Source organism: Rhipicephalus microplus, chromosome X (genome assembly GCF_043290135.1).
Source record: "Rhipicephalus microplus isolate Deutch F79 chromosome X, USDA_Rmic, whole genome shotgun sequence".
NCBI lineage: Eukaryota > Metazoa > Arthropoda > Arachnida > Ixodida > Ixodidae > Rhipicephalus > Rhipicephalus microplus.
Genome location: NC_134710.1, coordinates 418,448,279 through 418,462,182, shown reverse-complemented (window position 1 = coordinate 418,462,182; position 13,904 = coordinate 418,448,279). Strand labels below are relative to the sequence as shown.

The 13,904-nt window shown below is 46.1% G+C and overlaps 1 pseudogene; it reads right to left on the bottom strand.

The window, feature by feature from the left end:
* The window catches only part of LOC142761775 (uncharacterized), a 40,808-nt pseudogene extending 27,875 nt beyond the window's left edge, over nt 1-12,933 (bottom strand).
* Nucleotides 12,934-13,904: the final 971 nt, after the last annotated feature.

Genomic DNA, 13,904 nt, shown 5'->3' with positions numbered 1-13,904 from the left:
AATATGCGCCTGTTCGCTAGAACACACACAGCGACCAAGACTCCAGACCAACGCAACGCATTTGAAAGACGAATGAGACAGAGAGGGCAACGTTGAGAGAGAGAAGGAGGAGGCACTGGCGGCGGCGGCGGCGCAGCTGTCGATGCAGGTGTTTGCTGACGCAACTATTCGCTTATCTACGCCGCCGTTGTGGGAGCAACGCTGGCCGGGGTGAGCGGGAAACCCGCCAAGACGGCGCCTAAAGGCAAACGCTATGGCGCATACGGCGGACGGCCGTTCGACGCGGAATGACTCCTTGTAAATGGCAACTCTCCTTCCAGCCAGTCGCACAGCGATTCAGGTTATTCACCAGCTTCTGGTTCTTTGAGTATTTTGACGGAATGCGATTGCAGTGGGCGAAAAATAGTGAAGCAAAACTTGCGGAAAACGAAGTGCACCATGGAATGGCCAGAAACAATAATTATTTCGTCCTCAGTGGCATTAGCGGGAGAGCATCGCTACACCTTTTTCCAGATGAATTTCTTTTCGCATTGTCTGTGTCTGGCAATTCCGCGTATGGTGCCGCAAACACTGAATGCGTAGTAGAAGCTGGAACAAATTAATCCACAGTCGCGGATATTTAGAAGGCTTGTCACGCACCACGAAACGTGCCGAGGTTGTTATAACAAACTTTTTGCTGACCACATGATCAGCACATAAATCCATATGGTTGCCCAATGAGCTAGCTAAGCACTTGTAGCAAAGGCAGGGCACGTTCTTGTTAAACATTGTTAATATAAACGATGGTTGTGCATAAGTGCAGTGACAGCTTTCCGTGTGAATTGGTCATAACCCACGTTTTCGAGCGTAGAAGCGCCTCAGCGGACCTAATCAGCTACCACAGCAAGTTCGTAAGCAATGGTGAGGTACGAAAATGTGCAGCTGTTTTCCATGTACTGAATAGTCCGTGTACAGTGCGTTGACCACCGTCATTTCTTAAGCCACCTCCCATATAGACTCCCAGTCTGAACAGGTGTGTAACCTTAAACACTAAGAAGCAGTGCCCCCCCCCCGCACACACACACAAAAATCGAGGGCGCACGAGCTGATATACATGCATACTTATTCACAGGCGCACACACATACACGTACACACATATGGCAGCACACACACGCGACCGTAAACGCACGCATGCATGGGCGTACACATGCGCACAGGCACACTTAACACAAGCACGGACTCGCACCTACACGCGCATGCACACATGCACGGGTGTACACACAATCGCGCTTACACGCGAACACATGCGCAGACTGACGCACACACACCCATACTCGGGCGAACATTGTGTTCCTGTATATATTCCACAGCAAACATGTAGCTTATAACCAACGCTAAGGTGAGCTTTCGTATCGCGGATTACAGTTAATTGCCATTATAGATGAAACGCGATTTGCTTTTGCTGGCATTCTGCTGTATTCGGAGAGCACCTTCCCACATTCTAAGTCTAGGCCGTCATTTAACGCAAGGTCCACATATTGGTGCAGTAGCTACGCTGCTCGGCCACCAACCCGAAGGTCGCGGGTTCGATGCCGGCCGTGGCAGTCGAATTCAGATGGAGGCGAAAAGGTAGAAGCCTGTGCACATAGCGATATCAGTGCCCATTGAAGAACACCAAATGGTAAAAATCTATAGAGCTTTCCACAACGACGACCCGCATAATCATATCGAGGTTTTTGAGACGTAAAGTCCCAAATATTATAATTATGTGTTCTTCTTGTGCTGCATATTCCATCTGATGAATCGTCACCTACACCCTTCTCAGGCACAAAAGCACCCTTAGAGCCTATTTTAGGGTGCTATCGAGGCAAACACCCAAACAAATGGGTGCTTGTTTTTCAATCGACCGTTTATGGGTGGTAAAGGGTGCTTTCTCGTAAAAGCACCCTTTTCAACCTTTTGGGTGTAAAATTTTTTACTGTGTACCTAAAATGAGAGAATGCTAGAGAATTAGAAAGAAAACGACGGCTACGAGATGACTACGACGCAATGGAATGTCCACGCCAACGACGACGTGCACGTGTCGTGTCTGTGACTGTGACGGTTGGCGCTCTAACCTGTATGCGCTCAGAATTCAACGTATAGAAATAACCTAGCATCGCGTAGCTATACAGCGCAGCTATCGCTCAGAAGGAAAACGTCATCTATCTTAGGCCTACAAATAACCTACAAGCAATCAAATTAGTCTTCAAAATACTCCAGTATCGCTCTGTAAAGCCTCACACGGCTCAGTGCAAACTTCGTCTTTTGATTTTTATTTAGTAATATCTTTTGCAGTTAATATATCCAAGATAATCGGATTGTGTTTGAAAAGATTAGCTTAAAATCTAAAAACTTGATCACGTGCCCTGATGCCAGTCCCTTGAGACAATCTCAAACTTTACTGCATGTTTTGTATGAGTTTAAGAGATCACATTTTACAATTTTTCGGTTAGCTAGGTTCTTCAATTTAACGAAATAAAAAAATAAACAACATACCTTAAGACTTTGTGCACTTTATTGTTAATTAAGAAGTAGAAGAAGGGTGGACAAATACTGAAAGAAAAATCTGGCCCTGAACCAGGTTCACACTGTACTCTATACAAATTTTGCTCTTTTGCGGGAACAAGACTTCGTCAAACTCAGAAAAAATGGGTGACAAGCACATGGTTAAAAATGACCTGAGGGAGTCAAAGGAAGGAGACAGGCATTTCAAAAGAGGAATATTCCGTTTTCCTAAATATGTTTCCGAACCGCTATGAACAAATTCACATGAGACAGTGAATAAATAGGTCTATAAGGTCTAGGGAGAACGGTGGTGTTAGCACAAAGCTGTTTTCGTGCTTGTCGCTCCAAGACACGTATAGCTAACGAGTTCACGGATTTCCTTGGCTATGTGTCACAGGAAGGCCCTTTACGTCTACCACAGGTACCGAATCCCCTTGAACTAGGACGTCCAGCTAAAGTAGACCGGATAATCTGCAGCATACAACAAAAAAGTCACAGCTTTGCCGCAAAGGCGAAGAATGAACGCGATAGCAACAGGATGGAAGGTCGTGCTCAGAATGGCAAGCAGATCAAAACGTGCCCCGCGTTTCTCATGCAGAAATGCCGCACGAAACGTACTCACAGGTACAGATGAACGCAAATAAGCGTCTCAGTTGTTACTTCGATGTGTCTGAAAAGCGCGCCCTTTTCGCAAACGGAGACTGTGCAACAAATGCAGCGATGCGCCCGGTAGCAACAGCAGAATCATTCCGGTGAAAGCCAAACTCCAGCCAAGACGTACAACCCTCCGCACTGCGAGATAAGCAAGCACACGGGTGAGCGTTATTCCTACCCCCTTTACTCAGGGTAAAGTATGCGTGAGATCTAAGAGCACGCCGACACGACGTGACGATGTGACAATGCGTCCTATGACGCCATCTCACTGGTAAGGCTGAAAACACGATAGTTCCCCCCCGAGACGCCCATCAACAGCAATAAATGGTAGATATAAATAGCTTGCCTTTTGAAAGTTGAAGGAGGTGCTTTTTTGTGGCTCAGTGGCTAATGCATCGCACTCACAATTTAGAGGTCTCACATTCAATTGCGGGCGCTAAAGTATTTTGCTAGATTATTATTTCTTTCTTGCGTTTTCATATATATAGATACGTACACATATACGGTAAGTAATGGCGATGCCGACGCCGACGCCGATGCCAGCGGTAATATCCAGCTGAGATTGTCCATTTATTCGCTACTGCAATAAAAATATAGACACAATTCTTCAAGTATACACCCGTTATGGTCTTGCTTGGTGACCTTTATGATGTGCCTTATTTAGAAATGCAAGGATTACTGTCGGCCAACAAATCTGTATGACCTCAACAGTAGCATAGCCAGAAATTTTGTTGCTGGATGAAAGATTGATTTCACGCGTTTCACGCGTTCACGCGAAAACATCCAGCGAACGCGTGAAACGCGTTCGTTTGCATGTTTTCAGGTACATTTCCACACATACAAATTTGCAACACTAGGGGGGGGGCGGCTGAAGTCTTCTCCCAACGCTACTACTGCACTAGCTACGCCAGTGAACGTCTTTGGTTAACATTACTACATTCTTCTCACCAACCTGAAAGCGGTGCATGAGCTGATTGGCCGTGGGCGTCATGGAATGCACGCCTGCATGCCGTGGCTATGCTGTTGAATGTCTGCAACGTTCGGTTGAAGTTATGTACCACCGTCTGCAGAGCGGCACCTGACGTCACGGACTTGGACATGTTGCGAAAGGCTTCGCTGGCCGACTGCAATGTTCGCTGCAAGGGTTCGGTGCCTTGTGCGCCACCAGAATGCGGCAGTCGCAGCCTCTGGAAGCTGTTCTGCAAAGCTTCGAGGTTCTTGACGATGTTACCGTTCAGTAGGTGAAGGGAGGAAAGGCTTCGCAACGCAGTGCCCAGCTCAGCTACGTCCCTGATGGGCAGGTGATCTGTAATATTCGACTTGACGCGATCGTACAGGTTTCAAGCACACTGCGATTGAGAACATTAGCAGGCGATGCTATGAATAAATTATGATTACGCTACTGGTGCAAATTGCGAAGTCAACGTGCTAGACTTCACGCAGAATAGAAACTCCATACAATAGATCGCTTGTTACTTTTATGCATTAATATAGTTAAAGCTGCCGCACCGATTAAGGCCCTTCGTTTTATCGGCGTTCTAAGAGGCTGTGTCATCGAGTACCACATGCAGATTTCCTTTGAAAAGCATAAATTTTGTCGAAAGGTGGCACCATAAAAGAGAAGTCAGTGCTTTTACGCCAATTGGCGGTTACTTTTCAGTAATAAGTTTGCGGAGTATAACAATAACGTGTCTATTTCAATGTTCAAATTTCTTCACAAAGAACCAACCATGGAGATCGGGCGTCTCAGTGTATTAAGCACTGAAACAAATGGTACGTGTTTCTGGGAGCACTAACGAAATAGTTACAAACTGAAAAATTATATTCGTGTTTGCGTAATCAGTACGCATGCACCAGTACTGAAGTGTGATTCTGGCTATGGGCTCCTGAGTAATGTGTTGTCATTGCACTTATTGGTGCGATAATTGCGACCATGTTTTTTTAATTCGTCTGGCACTACGAGTATTTACAAATTCACATATTGACAGCCGTGAACATCCAAAAGAACAAAATGGTATGCAGATATTGACATTTTTACATCGGGTACATGGGCACCGTCATCATGAGAGTGTTAAGTGAATGCTTTCGTAGTATCTTGTATCGTGACGTGAATAAGTAAGGTCATTAAACGTAGAATGCACCAACCCATTTTTTTTCTATTGGTCTACGGTTACATCAATATGGCAGCTCCGAAGCCCACCCGTAAGGAGGTCTTTAAGCTGCATAGTAATGTGTAACAGTAATCTGCATAGTAATCATTCGTGGGGGTCACGAGCATACGGACCTTCCCAAACTGTGTTTGTGAGGTGGGGTGAGGGGTGGTTTATGTGTTATGAGGTTATCTGTGTATACATCATAGTCATCACCCTGCTCCTGCAGTAGCATTTGACGCAAACAGCCAGGCTAACATCGCAAGCTTTAATGTGAAAGTGTATGAGCGCACAAGGTAGAAGGAAAAGCACTCGACAGGAAAGACGCTCACTTAAAACTGAAATTTTATTAGAAAACCTTCATTTGCACGAGAACACAAACGCGCAGGTGCTACCAACTATCATTTCAAGGTTACACCCCCCTCCCCCAAAAGAAAAGAAGGTATACGTTTATCTACTTCAAGAGCTCAAAAAGACACCTCTTTTTCACTTACTGATACCAAAAGAACACTGATACACGTGCTTCCATTCGTCCTAATCTGTTCTGCTTCCATGATTTCTCTGGTCATTTTGTGCTTTGATTTGCCCAGAATTCTCATGCTGCGAAACTGCGGATTGCACCCACAATCCCTGCAGTGCATTGAAAAGTGTTTGCCACCTGCGAGAACCTTCAAGGACGTCGCGTGTTCTCGGATTCGATCATTTAAACAACGTCCAGCCCAGCCGATGTACACTTTTCCGCAGCTCAAGGAGATTATGTACACAACCACTGGAATACACAGCACAAACAGCGTGGCATGTTTTTTAGTGCAACAGCTCTTGTTCACCTCTTCTATCATTTCCTAACATGGGGCACAGTTTTGCCACATTGCAGGGAGCTGTGAGAACAACGCGTACTCCGTGCTTGCACCCAATCTTCATCAAGGAGTACGAAATCTTGTGCACATAGGGCATAGCTAAAACCGTTTTTGTTGGCCTTGTTTTCGCCATGTTGGCGGTACTTAACCTCTTTACTTCTTTAACATGGTACTGCCTACTGCCACAAGCAAGCTGTCCGGGCTACCCGACCTGAGTTAGTTGTGAAATGTGATGATTTGACAGTTATACAAAGCAAGGGCATATGCATTGGGCCCTGTGTGGCCTCTGTGCTTTGTGCAATATTCTTAGCAAAATCTTACCGGAAGCCACATGAGCTCGTGGGACAACCTGCAGTTAATGTCTACAGATATGTTGATGACTTCCTAGTGATGTTAAACATAGCGGATAACTGTTCACCTACTTGATTAGTAACCAACATCTTGGATTGTTCTAAACAATGCACAAGTTCATTGTCAATCACACATGAACAACCGGCCAGAAAGGCTTTGCAGCTTTTAGATCTTAACATTGATTTTAGTGCAGTTGGTCACGTTTGCTGGCAGTTTTAACCGTGGTCAAAGAAGGGCCTGTTACCCTTTGACTCTTCTCACAGCAAGCTAGTGAAAAGGGCGATAGCTAATTCCTGCCTTAGTTTATCACTCAGCAAAACATGTCCACATAAATTGGAACGCAGTTTCCGGAATCAAGTAGGACTCCTATTCAGGTCGTGTTACCAGGACAGCTTGCTTGTGGCAGTAGGCAGTACCATGTTAAGGAAGTTGAAGAGGTTAAGTACCGCCAACATGGCGAAAACAAGGCCAACAAAAACGGTTGTAGCTATGCCGTATGTGCACTAGATTTCGTACTCCTTGATGAAGATTGGGCGCAAGCACGGAGTACGCGTTGTTCTCACGGCTCCCTGCAATCTGGCAAAACTGTGCCCCATGATAGGAAATCATAGAAGGGTGAACAACAACGGTTGCACTAAAAACATGCCACGCTGTTTGTACTGTGTATTCCAGTGGTTGTGTACACAATCTGCTTGAGCTGCGGAAAAGTGTACATCGGCTGGGCTGGACGTTGTTTAAATGATTGACTCCGAGAACATGCGACGTCCTTGAAGATTCTCAGAGGTGGCACGCACTTGTCAATGCATTGCAGGGATTGTGGAGGCGATCCGCAGTTTGGCAGTACTAGAAATCTGGGGAAATCAAAGTCCAAGCTGACCAGAGAAATAATGGAAACAGAAGAGATTAGGGCAAATGCAAGCACGTGCATCAGTGTTCGTTCGGTAGCAATAAGTGAAAAAGAGGTGTCTTTTTTGAGCTGTTGAGGTACATAAACGTATACCTTCTTTTCTTTTGGAACAGGGGGGGGGGGGGACCTTTAAGTGATAGTTGGTTGCGCCAGCGGGTTTGTATTCTGGTGCAATGAATGTTTTCTAATAAAAGTTCAGTTGTAAGTGAGCGTCTTTCCTGTCGAGTGCTTTTCCTTCTACCTTGTGCGCTCATACAATTCAACATTATGTTGTACCAACTGGCCAAGCATTCCACTTTATCGAAAGCTTTTTCATTAGAACGTTTACCTCTATCTCTCAAGTGACATAAGGTTTCCATTAAACCATATAATGATGCACCATCGAGTGGCTTTACAATTTAAACGAACGTTTTTCTGCTGACGCTAGCTTCAGGACAACCCTATAAAGAGGATGTAAGTTAATAAAAAGTAAAATTGCACATATATAGTTTTCAGCCGAATGTGAGCAGAAGCAGCTCTTCAAACCTACCTTGTTGAACTTCACAATGTCTACGGTGTTGTTTTCCTGAAAGAAGTGAATCACATACACTCTTAACACCGTTTCTGTAAAGGTTCAGCTGGAAGCTCGTCGATAGAAGCAACTGCACTCACCTTTGTTGCTTCACGCTGTAGGCACTGGGGTATAGGAAAAAAAGAGAAGTAGACAGAACGTGTTAGTGAATATTTACGATTTTCATATTGTAGTAACGAATTGTATAGAGTAACGTCAATCGCACCCTAAAGGGTTCGCAATGTTTCCTCTTGGAATATGGGTGTCGGACGTGATAAACTTAACTGAACCTGTACTTTACAAGCTATACTAAGGATGGCGCCCCATCTCTAGATTATGAGAAAATTAGTAAACTGCTAGATTTCATGAGTCACGGTGTGCAGCGCCTTGGATGTCATCAATATAGTGTCTTTGTGTGTGCTACGAGCGGCCATGAGGACAACTGCCTCTTTGTAGATGTCTATGAGTTGCGTCCTAGCAGTGGTTGCAGATATGCAGGTAAGACTTCATAAAAGCGCCTCAGTGAACTTAGCCATTATAATAATAAATGTAAAGGCCTTTTTTTGCATGTGTAAATCGAAAGTTAAACCGCAAGTGTTCCGGTTTACTGTAAGGATATGGCCGTACTTGGTCACAATCTAAAAATTGTGAATTGGATGAAGAACGAAAGGCAAAGAAAGAAAGCATAGGTATCTGGGGTTGATGTCCAGTCTCCGTGCCACAACCCCAGACACTTTCCCCAATTAACCCGACTTCCTGTAATTTCTCCAAAATTTTTAACAACGGCAACTGTCTCTTGTACACTTTCTTTGGTGGTGCAACACACTGCTACATCATCAGCGTATGCCAAAACCTTTACCTCGGCGTCAAGCAGTCTGAAACCACGGATGGTCTCGTTTTCTATTATGGCCAAGCATAAGCTCTCTATGTACAATGCAAACAAGAGTGGACTTGCCGGACATCCCTGGCGTACAGAACGTTCCAGCCTAATGGGAGACCCCGGGATCTTGTTAATAATTAGTCGTGTAGTAGAGTTCTTATACGCCAAAACTATGCCCTCTGTAATCACCGATCCCACATTGACGTGTTCAAGTATGGAGAATAACACATCTTGCTGGACGCAGTCAAAAGCCTTTTCTAAATCAAGCTGGAGGATCACAAAATGGGAATTAAAAGCATCGCAACTCTCAAGGTCACATCGCATTGTGTGTGTGTTCATCAATATTGAGCGCCCCTTGATGCCACACGTTTGGTGCTCCCAAACTATTCCTGTGATTGCGGACTGCAATCTACCTGCCAAAACTTTCATGAGTATTTTGTAGTCAGTGTTGGTTAGCGAAATGCGCCTATTTGACAAAACTAGTTTTAACTTTGCGTTTTCATCCGTCTTAGGTATTAGTATAGTGTGAGTCTCGGCAAATGAAAGTGGCAACGCTTTGATTGCGTAGGCTTCCTTGAACACAGCTTGTAACACTGGAGAAACTTCTGTTTTAAAAGCTTTATACTACATCGCACCGAGACCGTCAGGCCCCAGCGACTTCCCAGCGGCGAGACTATCTATTGCATATTCAATTTAGGAAACGGTTATAGGCCTCTCTAACGCTCCTTTCGTTCAAGAGATAGTTGCGGCATCCGGCTGAAGAAAGTGTCCTTCAACTTCGTAACATCTACTATTGCGGCTGCTAAGAGAACCTTTTAATACCGAAAGAAAGCTTCAGCGATAGTGCTGTTAGTATTTGGCATAATTCCATTTTCCTCTATTTCGTCGATGTGATTACGACGCGCTCGTGATTTCTCGATTCCAAGTGCGCGCTTGGTAGGAATCTCCCCCATAGCCCACGCCACTGTTCTCGCTCGAATAAGGGCTCGTCTGTAGCGTTCCTGCTCTACTAGCGCAATTGGTCGTTTCACCGTTCAAATATCTTCCTTATATGCACCAGGCTTCTTGCTTTCTAATGTTATCAATTTCTTAAGCGTTGTTCTGAGTTCATTTTCTTTCATTCTTTCTTGATAGTTTAAAGTACTATATCTTGATATGGATTTCATTTTAACGCTTTGTTTCAAAAGCTCTAAGACGTCCCCCGCTACGCCACCGATTACCAAAGAGAGGGAAGACCACTCAACCCCTTGTCTATCCGGTCCCTCTTGGCTATGTGTCTCAATCACTTCTCACATACAAGGAATCGTGCTGGGGCCGGGAAGTAAGAGACGCTACGATCTGTTTCTGTTTACTGATTCAATTAATTTAATAGCAAGTGCAAATGGCGTACACACATACTGTCCGTGAACGACATCTCTGTTAGACCAAATTGTAACACATCAGCAAATACTCGTGACATGCGAAAAAGGATACATAGGTGAAGTAATGGTGACAGAATACAGAATAATACAGAATAAACACACGACGACACAAATGATAAAGTTATCAATGAATAAAACCACGCAATGTCTCAACAGGCCACCTCCCTTCCCGCAAAGCTAATCTAAATAGGGTGCATAGAGTTCGTCTTACGAATGGTCCGTGTTGTCAGTCTTCATTGTCTTCGTTGTCTTCGTTGTCTCTCTCGGCGATTTCCATCTTAATCTTCTTTCATAACGTCCCGCAATCACTAGCTTCCTCGTTTCTCCTCTCTAACTTTCATTCCTCGTCATATCACCTTTGCCTCAGTCGTCATCTCATCGACTCTCATTGCTATCTCTTCGCACCATTATCTTCCTTTTCCATTCCGTCTCTCTACCATCTCGAGCTCATCGTATCGTATCTCTCTGACTCTTCACATCGTATCTCGGCCCCCTCGTATCGTCTCGTAGTCCCTTTTTTGTAGGACCCGACACCGCCCTACCGGGGCACCAAACCGATCGCCACTATCCATGCGGCATATTAGGGGCGAAGCTCCTTAGGGCGTGGGCTGTGCGTCCCCTGTAGCCTGTATGTAGCCACCTCTAGTTTAGTTCTTGCAGTGTTCACTAGATGGCGGTACCGTCCCCTGTATGTAGCCAGCTCTAGTTTAGTTCTTGCAGTGTTCACTAGATGGCGGTACCGTCTCCTGTATGTTGCCACCTCTCGTTTAGTTCTTGTAGTGTTTACTAGATGGTGGTACTTGTAGCTGATGATGAAAAGATGCAAGATATTATAAACTAGAAAGCGGTACTTGTAGTTGATGAAAGACGCGAGATCTTATAAAATAGGAATGATGTCACATATGGCGCGTGTCATTGGTTGAAGGCAATCGTTCGATTTAGTGCGGCGACGTACGGTAGGGGGAGCGATGTAATAAAATCGAGTGGGCAAATTGTACAGAGGATTCATGGTTTACCAGGTTTACCTCCGGAGCTTCGCCCACTCATCATCATTCACTTCGTGGATATGGCGGAATTTTGTTTCTGTCAGTCGTTGTGTGTCATCTTCGACGGCCGCTCCCGCGGCCCGCACCAGTAGAAAACCCTCTCCCAAACAAAGCTGAGCAAGTAACAATGTACCAACTCAAGCCTCAGGGAGAGTGATCGGCGAGCCGTCCGAAGACACTTTAATAACGGGCGAACAATCGTCCTGATGCTTCCGGTACTAGGTGAGCCGATGTCCAGACCAAGTCTCAACGTTTCCATGTAGCTCGGTGTCTTCCGCGAAATTCTCCGTAGCCGCCACTTCTTCGTCATTCACCGCCGCGGGCGGCCATCCGCGCAGAACGCAGTAATGAGCCCTGGAGCTACGGAGGCTGACGTAAAGTCATACTGGACCCGGCACAAGCGCTGCGGCCGCGTCGCATTCCCCGAACCAATAAAAGGTGCTCTGCTACTCCCCCATGCCACAAATCTGAAAGGTTCGCGCTGATTATCTCCACCGTACACTGTCACACGGTCTGTAGACGACAAGGCGCCGCCCGGTCCTCGTGTTTGCGCGGGGGAGCCCGTGAGAATAGTAGAAACAATCCTTCGGGTACTTCACTCCGGAATGCCTATTCGTTACACCGAAGGTTTTCTTTTCCTTTTTTTATGCGTGGGTTTGAACAACAAGCGAAAACACCCTGACAGGTCCGCGGTTCAGTCCGTGTTTGCGTGGACGTCACAGCTCCCATTCCTCGCCAATATTACAGGCTCCGATCACTTTATTGTTCTTAATTCCCTCAATCACAAAATTAATAAAAATGTCATCCCGAAGTATAGTTTAGCGTTAAACTTCCATAAATCTCAACTAAATTTGTTTTCTTTTTGTTTAAGTCTCACGTTATATTGTACAAGACAATGGTCAAAGAAAGCGACAGGTAAGACTGTGTAACTATTGCTTTTAGCTAGCGTCTCCCCTGCCATGTATATCCTATCAAGACGTGCGTGACTGGTTCCCTGAAAATGCGTAAATTGAACTTCGCGACCTGCTTCGAGGCACTCCGCAACATCATCCAGGTCAGATTCATTCAGCAAGTCATAGAGCACATCAACACGTCTGTCTCGCACATGGCGGTTATTAATTTTATCCGTCGCGCTCAATACACAATTGAAATCCCCCAATAAAACAAGCTGTTTTGGTGTCCGTAAATTTTACCTAATTAACGAAAAGAAAGTTTCTCGGTCTGCCTCCACGTTGGGCGCATAGACACATATGACGCGCCATTCAATTTTGCTAGTACTAAATTCACAAGTCACTGTTCTACCTGAGTCACAAAAAAAGTGACTTCCAACAATCAATCCCGGAATCTTTTAACAAAAAGCACACAACTGGCTGAAGTTCTATTTGCGTGAACAACTATGGCATAATATTTAGACGTAAACCGCAGCATCATGCTCCGAGTCTCCTCCTCACCTTCCACTTTTGTCTCCTGCACGGCTAACACGTCAATATCTTGGTCAATTAACAAGCGATACACTTGAGCATGCTTCTTCCTGGAGGCCAAACCTCGGACATTTAAGGTTGCAAAGCTCAATGCCCAGTGACTATCCATCGTTACTCACTAAAAAAGAAGGGGGTAGGCCCGAAGCATGTTGCTTACCGTGTACGTCTAGCTCCCTTCTAGACGTCTCCGGGGCCATCCGGTAGTCCGGCATCAGTTAGTCGCTGGTCCCTTGGAGTGCCAACCGGTCGGTCCACACGTAGATTGGACCTCGCTCTGAGGCCCGAGCGCCGCCTCGGGGTCGCTTTCCCTGGTGCTCCCTCAACTTTGCTCTCGTGAGCAGTGCCCGCTGATTGCTCCAGCGAACGCTTGACCGCCGAGCTCGTGGTGATCCCACGGGTCATTCCGTGCTCTGGCATGTCGCGTCCTCTCGCCGCTTGCGTCGACATGTCCACCCATTGGCTTTGTGCGTATTCAGTGGAATTCTCTTGGCTGGTGTCCGCCTTAGCCGTTTCTTTACCTCGTGTTCCGACGCTGTATCGTAATCTTCAGGCGAAACCGGCCCACGTTCAACCAGAGAACTAGCCGCGCCTCCTGCCCCCTTAGCCGCGTCTTCCGCCTCAGCGACGTCCATTGTCTGCTCTTCGATTTCATCGCACGTTGCAGCGCTCGTAACTGCTGCATATGACCGGACGCACTGAGCGTCTCGATGTCCAAATCGCCGACCAATCGAACACCGTGGTACCCTGCAGTCTCGCCGTACATGACCAGTCCCTTTGCACCGCAAGCATTGCATAGGCCTGCCCGGCGCCACAACTAGGGCCAATTCCCCTGCAACGCGCAATTGGTGCGGAAAGTCCTCCACCGTAACTCCACTCTTTAACTTGAGTAGCACGGTTAACTTGAGTAGCACGGTTAACTTGAGTAGCACGGTTAACTTGAGTAGCACGATTCTCGTCGTTGATGCTTTGTCGCTGACGCCGTCGACTCTCCAGCGCTCTCGATTCACTTTGACAACATTGCCGAAGGTCGCGAACGCCGTCCGCACATCCTCATCGGCGACTCCGTAAAGCAGCCAATGA